The following is a 9,749-nucleotide window of genomic DNA, read 5'->3' on the forward strand; positions in this document are numbered from 1 at the left end:
GACGAGAATCGATATAATCAATCATTATATTTATTTCCAATATATTGAATGAATTTTGAACTTTTTCCCGCATCTCTAGCATTAAAATTACGGATTTTCAAGATGGCGACCATAACGATAATTGCAACAGTTACATCTTAATACAAGATGGTGGTTCTGTCTCGAACAGATGGTTTTATATTAACTTTAAATTAAAAAAAAATACAAGTCCAAATATGCATGTTATTTATATATATACCTTATTTAATTTTCAGTCTGGTAAATGTCTCGATGGCCGAGCGGTTAAGGGCGTATGTTTTCCAACCTAGAGATCAGAGCGTTTCCAATATATTTTTCATAAAAAATTAAATTTAAAATGTCGATAAGGATCATAATAGCTAAGGTAGGTAATGGAACATCGACCTTATGTGATGAGACAGAGCGACGCTGGCGCTCTCTAGGAACAAACGACAGAAACAAAGTCGACGGTATCCAAGATGGCGGCCAGCAGCGGAACAGAAAAAAACATGAGCGCCGCTGGCGCTATCTAGGAACAAACAACAGAAACAAAGTCGACGGTATCCAAAATGGCGGCCTCCAGTGGAACAGAAAATAATTAATATGGCGACAGAGACGAAAATTTCATCATAATGAGTGGGGCGCTCGATTTAAAGATGGCGGATCCAAGATGGCCGACGTGATCTACTTGTACCGTTACGCTGTGTCCCGTTACGCTGTGTCCCGTTACGCTCATACAAGATGGCCGCCGTGACGTCAGAGCAATCGGTCATTGTGCGGCACCAGGCACCGGACCCTGGACCCTGGCGCCGGAGCCCCCAAAACATACTACTGCAGTTAGTTTATTATGTGCAGCTACTAGCTTGTATTGACACATATATAGGTATACACATATATTTATAGGTATGGATACAGTTGATAATTAGTATATTATAATATTATAAAAACACAATGGTAATTTTAATTATTTATTAATAAAATTCAAAATATCTCAGTGTTATATCAAAACTAAAAATATTATTTCTTTCAAAATAAATACAATTGTTGGCACTGCAGAACACATTTATATTGAAAAATGTCTGGAGTGACGATGCGCACATTTATTAAATAAGCAAATGTCTCTTTTTTTCGGGTTCGAAATCTTACACACAGATTCAGTATATAATTATAATTTACATAAGTTTTTACCTCGGCTAGATCAAAAATAATTTAAGTCGGTAGAGCTTTGATGCTCTCTCTCCCAGACCACTGGGTAATTAAAATTGTGTGTTAAAAAGAGTGTCAAATTAAATTCACGTAGTTAATTTTACAATATTTAAGTTTCTCAATGTTTTTCTTGAAGCTAGGCCGCAACATAACTAAGGATGGGTGTGATACGTGTTTCGTATCCAACGAAATGGAGTAACAGACACAGTAATTTCTTACTCACGTATTTATACAATCCTAGATTCTTTATCATTTTGGATAAAGCCCTATTAATATTCACTGACACTTAGACAATCAGTTTCTTTCATCCTTTTGTGCGGATGCCTATTTCTAATTAGCTATTCTTCAGGATAAATTTCGTCGATGCCAGATACGTGTCCATTCATTGATAGACCATTACATTCAAAATAAAAACATGTAGTAATAAAATTTTACATTAATATACACGGTGTCAAATTAGCAATTTACCGTTTAAATTTCAATTTCCCCTATAGGGGTCCTTGCAATTGCCAGTTCTCATACGTTCGTTTAAGTCATAGAGTTTCAATTACATAGATATACATATCAATTCCAAAGAGTTTTCAAATAATAAAATTATACAGGACGAAAAAATATAAATTAAAATAAATTATTGACTTAATCTGGGATAGATATAGGTATACATAGTTACAGTACACTACTAACTCAGCCATAGCGTCCTTACATGTCCTTTTACTTCACTGTCGAGTCTGCAACTGACCATATGTATTATTTGTGAAGCATTTGCTTTAAGCTTTTATTAATATACATAGAAGTATTTGCTCTACATTTTAAAAGTAAAAGCTTTTCCTCCACTTTATTAATACGGCCCTTTGTGTCCATCAGGCTTATTACAAAAAAATCCTCCGTAAAATATATTTTTATTCGATATGCAGTGGAATACAAACTAAATCAGTGTACTTGGCCTTAATGCCTGCATCCTGTGGTGTATTAACAAGGTATGCGTGTCAACCAAGACTATACACCTGCCGTTTTACCTAACACTCAACTCACATCTTCACTTACTTGAAATAAAAAATACCAACACTTAATTCACCTCGCAGACCACCGCTGTTAGTAATGTGTGTTGAACTGTTAACGCCTGCAGTGCCGCAACCCGTGAGCGCGGAAGCAACGTGCGTTGTACAAAACCACGGATATACCAATGGAGCACGAATGATTCCCGTAGTTCTGGTAGCACTGCTGCTTGTGGGTGCTGTGAATGTGGTCTACCCGTAAGAGATTACTACACCAACCAACCTTTATAACATTATGTTTTAGAAGTTTTAGGTCTAAGGGACTTCACTACCGCATATTAATTTTAACCTGTGAAAATTCCTTCCTGGCAGCACACCATCCTCATGACCAGAGTGACAGGCTTTACTTATTCTATGAAAGTTTTCGGCTCGTTCTCGTGCATACCGATAAAGTGCCATATTTGATTTATGTAAGAATAATTCACTAGTGAATAAACTTTCACAAAGGCATTAAGGCCGGTTTTCCGACACAAAAAATAAGAGTGTAGGTGTTTAATATGTTACACCTGTATCCTAAAATAATTCTAGCGCACGATTATAACATGTACACTCCCTTATTATTACGCAATTGATTTTGGTGTCCTATCCGTGGCCGCTCTGTTGTCCAAATTCCGCGCACGAGCAGAGCTCACGTTTTCGTTACTTCGTCCAGATGGCTGAACCGCATCTGGCGACATTAACTCATATAGAGTCTTTTTCCTGATCATCCGGGGACGTACCAAGCGTGTTGGTGTGCCAAATGAAACTATCCTGGAATACATTTCGTACATTTTAATTCACATAAAAACAAATAATCGCAACTTTAAAAGTACTTGAGAAAATTTAAATCACACCATTTATTTTGTACGCGAGTGCTGCTATCTGTATGATTTTTGGCATATCAAATGTATGGATGGTACCCAAACATCCGCTATAATGCATTGATATCAGTTTCTAATATCGTGTAGGGCACAGTTTATTAAAACGGTTATTTTTTCGGTACCTAACAGGGATTGTGTTTGGACACGTTCTGGAATATGGTCTGTGATTTAGGTTACAGCTGTATACCAACAGGGTAGTGCTTATTCGCTAACACCGTTATTCAAAATAAAGATATTATTTCTGTCCTCATTCATCTTGTTTTGTGACTGACTGGCTTTCCCCGGCAGCTCACCGGCTTGCCATTTAAATTCTTTTTTTAATATTTATACATGCGCTCCTTGTCAGTCGTTTGATCGTTCTGCTCATGTTTTTTTTCCCCCGCTGTACTGACTCCGGGTCCCTCTGCTGCGACCCACCGCCAAGACAGCTGGGGAAGACCGCTCGCGCAGGAACGCAAAAAGTCCTCCCTCTCTCCCACGACAATCATCTCCGGCGAGGGTGACGTCATCGTCACATCCGAGTGGCGGGCCGTGGCCGCGTGCAGCAGATGCTGGCTGCTGCGCTAATTGCCGCGGACCGGCCAGTCTGCGGGCGGGGCGGCGCCGGCGAGTGTCAGCGGGGACCTGCTGCGGCGACCTCGAGGTAACTGGCCGCTCCCTGCCTGCTGCCGCTCTCTTCAGTCAACAACTGCCTTCAACATGCGATCTTTTACAAATTAAAACATTATAGGAAATGGACTTCTGGAGACTGAGCACGCCGTAATTGGTTCTTTGAATGATTCTTGAAATTGGCAAAAAAAAAATATTTTTTAAAACCTCATGAATAGACATCAAAGATTAATGCATAAAGTGCAAGCCAAAATCCGCTGACTAAAATTCCTTCCTCGAAATTCTATGTGCTGTCTGGGTGCATCAGATAATACTGACTTGTTCTCCGTGTGTGTACTTATTCAGCTTTCTTGTTAATTCTTGAGGTTTTTCTATGACAACCCGTGTAGACCAGCAATGGCATGTGTACAAGGAATTGTTTTTAACTAATACGTAATAGGTAAAACAAACATCGTTAATTTTGCATTCTTGCTGACTTTCCCCGAATAACAGATAGCGTGTAGCTAATATGTGCCAAATGAATGTGGTCATTTGGTGAAACGTTAGATATCGCCTTGAAACAAAAACATTGACTTAACTGCACAATAACTGAACATAGCGAGTGGGGCCAAACCTAAAACACTCGCCAACATCCAAGACGTTGGACTCACAGATAATTATTACAAACTCATAATTTAAAACATTATTTTGGACATACGCCATTGTAGGTTTACATTGCATGTCATACAGAAAACCTTAAGAACGGGCAAAGAAAGATGACCTACACAAACACACAGGAAACAAGCCAAAATCAGCCGATGTAAAATGTCAAATGTAAAGACAGCAGAGTGAATTCAGTGGTAGGAATTATTCCGAACAATGTCACAGCTCAGACGAACACAGTATGCTGATCACGACGAGAAATGTGCAACAAGAACAGTAAATACAAACAACAACTTTGGGCAACACTGCGACAAACAGAGTAAGTAACCCACGATACTAAACAGATAATCTGGACAATACAACAATACAGAGGAACACGTGCGAACTCAGCGATACAATTAAGGGGATTAGGCCTCGCCATCTTGTAATTTCAAATATTTTGATACTGCTTGCAATAAAGCTTCCATGCTATTTTTTTTGGGTTGACATGGAATATGACTTAAATTTGGCAACTTGTTAAAGTCAACAGTTGTGAACCGGTGTGATCATCATGATAGTTCTCGCCCGCGTGAAGTAATACGTTATTTCCTCGCGGCACTTGTAATAAATATGGGGCCATCTTGGATGACCGTGACCTTGACCTTTGACAAATGAACTTGACCCCGGCGGCCATATTGGATCCGCCATCTTGGAACCACAACATTGGATCCGCCATCTTTAAATCGAGCGCCCCACTCACTCATGATGAAATTTTAGTCACGGCCGCCATATCGATTTTTTTTCTGTTCCGCTGGAGGCCGCCATCTTGGATACCGTCGACTTTGTTTCTGTTGTTTGTTCCTAGAGAGCGACAGCGTCGCTCTTGATTTTTTTTCTGTTATGCTAGAAATTTCGATAAAATTCCAAAAAAAATATTTTAAAAATTGCCTACTTCAAATGTTTAGTTATTTAAACGATTTCGGTCTTTGGTTCGATTCCCGGCGAGAGTAAACAGTAATTTAATTAATATATTTAAATAGTTCTCAATTAAAAGTAATAAAAACATCTTACACCACTAACCGACATTTTGAATTATGTCATCACTGTATCAATTATCGTTACGGACGCCATCATGAAAGTCTTTATGTATTATCCGATTTTAATGAAAAAAGTTCAAAATTCATTAAAATAATAACTTATTAATATACTGATTGATTCGATCGATTCCTGTCCTTGTTTCGATCCCTGGGCGATACAATTTAATTTAAATACCACCAAAGTGACAGGTTCGATAAATAAAACCACCGCAAGTTCTTTTAAAAAACCAAAATTTTTATTACATAAATTCTACACTACTACAAGTACAAAAAAAAACCACAGAAAATATACTAAAGTCTTGGTTATGATTTATTTTCACATTTAATTCTGTGCCGTTCAAGAAAATGTATAGCTGTGAGTCCTGATTTTCGAGGTTGATTAGCGAAATACTTAAAGCACATCTTACACACATAAATCTTATGTTGATGTTTTGTAACCTGGGGTCTCACAAGTCGGGAGAAGTTTGTGATGTAGCAATAGTGTGCAGCACCGCTTTCATTTGTCACAAGCAAAAAATCGAAATGTTTTTTTTTTCTTTCTTGTTTGGTTACCCGAATCGGACACACCTTATTACCCTCATTTAGCGCATACACATTAACTTAAACTTCAGGGTTATTCTACTAAAAATTTTTTATCTGATTTAATGGTGGCGGATAGTACAGACCATCAAAGTTGAGCTTATTCTCCAAAGCATAATACCTCTTATCAACACAGTTTTGATGACTTCCCTCAAAAAATCTTGCCAAAATACTTCATTTAAAACAAAACTTATCCTTCAAGTTTTAGCAATTGACTACTGCTCTTTTGAAGACTATTGTCTCAGGTGAAGCATTAAATGAGGATGTCTGATGGTATGGAAGCAAACTAGCACTTGTTTCTTTTCCTATGAACATAATCCTGTGAGTAGTATAGTTTGGTTCCTTCGAGATCTGGGTTCTGGGTGTGGAGCCGGAGCCGGTGTCCGCCATCTTGGATTGTGACGTCACGGCGGCCATATTGGATGGTTGTGACCTTGACCTTTGACCTTGACCTTGAATTTGATCCTCAAAATCCGCCAAAATGGGGCAAAATTTGTCCAAAATTCCTCAAAAATCACCAAAATTTCCATTTCTGTGGAAAAAAAGTTCCGCCAAAAAATCTCAAAAAATTCCACAAATTAAAAATTTCTCTTTTCGAGGGAAAAATTCCCCGTTTCGAGGGAAAAATTCCCGTTTTTAGTCCTTAAAAATCCCAGCGGCTGAAAATTCCTAAAACTGGCTTAAGCATCCTTAACTCAAGCCTCAGTTAAGCCATTTCTAGGAATAAGGATACCATGACCGCCATCTTGGATTATGTCGTCACCGTTGCAATTTTCGTTACGGTCGCCATCTTTAACTTTTTTATTTATTATCCGATTTTTATAAAAAAATTTTTTAAATTTATTAAAAAAATTCAAATAATAAAAATTTAATAAAAATATTTAAAACGCATACTTTTCGACACGGAGCTCGGAGTCCTCGGTTCGAACCCGACGAGTGCAAAAAAATAAAAATGACGACCGATCCTTCCCTCGTGGTGGGTGCTGGCAGACTGACTCCCACCACTTTTTATCATCATCTAGTATGACGTCATGGCCGCCATCTTGTCTTCGATGCTGGAAGCCATCATCGTTGTATCGTCGGCTAGAGTGCGCCGATGACATGTTAGTTTAATTCGTATCCGCTAGAGTGCAGTAATCATTTATTACGGAGGTGCCCCCCGCCATCTTGAAATTCGGCCGCCATCTTGAAATCATGTAATAATGTAGCTAGAAAAGCGGGAAAAATTCCAAAATTCATTAAATAAATCACTCATTAACTTACAGATTGATACGATCGATTCCTGTCCTCGGTTCGATACCCGATCGATGCAATAATGTTTAATCTTATGTAAAAAAAATAATTTAAATAAACCATGTTCAACATTCGTAAAGAGACTCTAAATCCTCTACGACCACCATCCTATCAGACATCAAGACCACCATATTGGAAATGTGTAATTTTAATGCTAGAGATCCGGGAAAAAGTTCAGAAATCATTAAATAAATTTCCGATCAATATACTGATTAATTAGATCGACTAAGGTCCTTGGTTCGATCCCTGGCCGATACAAAAAAAATTAAATATAACATCAATTTAACATAATAGTAACAGGTTCGAGGAATTAAACACCGCAAGTTCTTTTACAAACATAATATTTATTACATAATTTCTATTCTACTACAGGATCACTTACGAAAGCCAGAAAATTTATAATCAATCATTTAGTTCCGCAGCGGTGTGAAATGACTAATTCTTATCTCCAATCGGTTTATACTAGACAGAGTCCAGCCAGAACCTTTACAGACATAGTTCTCCTCTTATTGACAGAGTTTCCGGACACCGTTTTTAACAGTTTGCTTCACATCGTTAGAACTGTAAATTACTGCAGCCGATGTCTTGAATGCACACTTTTTCACTTTGTCATCGAACGGATATGGCTTTCCATATATACAGTCCAACCACAAGTTATATTTCAAAGGTCCGTTTGTTGCTACATCATCAGTAAGCTGATTTATTATGTCCTGTCTGATATCATCAAGAAAAGTACAAATGTCCTTCGACACACCGAACGTATTTAGATAATAGTAGTCCTTCAAAGTTCCACGAAACGCAGTCTGCGCCAAGTAGAAGCCATTATCGTTCACTTGTAATGCTCCGAACACAGTCTTAGGTTTATTTTCATGTTCAGACGTCATAGCAATCGGTTGCTGCACATCTGTTTTTTTGCTTGTACGCTCACGAGCCTTCAATCTAAAGCGAGGAATCGAAATGTCTGCAGGTAGTTCAGCAGTAGGAGCACAGACTCCACCTTTACATTTTTTCGCATGATGTCGCAAACTGTCAATTCGAGTAAACCATTTAAGGCACTCACCACATCGAAACTTCATGCAAGAAGGATTCTTCGTGCATTTGCTCCGCTCATGTCTTCGTGCATCATGGGAAAATGCGAACGACGTATCACAGTAGCTGCAAGGATACCGTGGTAATGAAGACGATCCTTTCAGACCCGATCCAGATACAGGCGTTGCAACAGTAGTACCATTTCCAGGCATTCTCTTATGCACATCGATGCATCGTTGTTGCGACGAAACCTTTACTTTCTGCCGCACAGCAGGACCTTTGCATGCCTTCATGTGCGTTTTCATATTATCTTTTCTGGCAAACTGCTTATGACATTTCTCACAAACAAACATTTTACGATATAGGTTCTCGACACATTCGCTCCTCTCGTGTCGCCGAGCATTGTTGTTGTTTGAGAAAATCTTGTCACAGTAACAGCACCGATGTTCGCTAGTAGTCAAATCAGCATCCATTGAAGTCTCCATCGAGGTCGTATCGTCGATCGTCGTGGTTTCCTGCACATCCAGCTCAGTAGTCATTAAGCTATCTTCTGCTGGTGGTATCACATCTGTTGAAATCTCCTCCAATGTTGACGTCGTCGTCGTTGCCAACGAGATCTGCTCCACCATTGTCGTCGCTGACGTCAAGGTTCCCGTAGACGATGGTACAACGTCCATCGAGTTCGGCGTTAAAGTCGGTAAAGATGCCATCGAGTTCTCAAGAACAGGTAATTACGCGACTTATGCACCAGATGAAATAATCTAGGTGATCCTTACACCGTCGTCGACAGTAACAAACTGAGCGACCTGCTGTCTAGGACTCGCTTATATACATGCCCCCTTGGAATAATACGCTAGTCAAATCAAGAATCATTTAAAATAATACTAGAGTCAAAACAACATTAAAAATAGAAGGACCATCAACGAAGAAGCAGCACATTTGGAAGCACCGACAACGAAAAGGCAGCACATTTGGAAGCACCGACAACGAAAAGGCAGCACATTTCGAAGCACCGACAACGAAAAGGCAGCACATTTGGAAGCACCGACAAAGAAAAGGCAGCACCGCCAACGAAAAGGAAGCACATTTGGAAGCACCGACAACGAAAAGGCAGCACCGCCAACGAAAAGACAGCACATTTGGAAGCACCGACAACGAAAAGGAAGCACCATCAACGAAAAGGCCGCACCGCCAACGAAAAGGAAGCACATTTGGAAGCACCGACAAAGAAAAGGCAGCACCGCCAACGAAAAGGAAGCACATTAAGAAGCACCGACAACGAAAAGGCAGCACCATCGACGAAAAGGAAGCACATTAATTTGTCATTGACTCCAATATTCATTGGCTCCAATATTCATTTGCTCCAATATTCATTAGCTCCAATATTCATTGGCTCCAATATT

The sequence above is a fragment of the Bacillus rossius genome, chromosome 3 (assembly GCF_032445375.1).
Source record: "Bacillus rossius redtenbacheri isolate Brsri chromosome 3, Brsri_v3, whole genome shotgun sequence".
Classification (NCBI taxonomy): Eukaryota; Metazoa; Arthropoda; class Insecta; order Phasmatodea; family Bacillidae; genus Bacillus; species Bacillus rossius.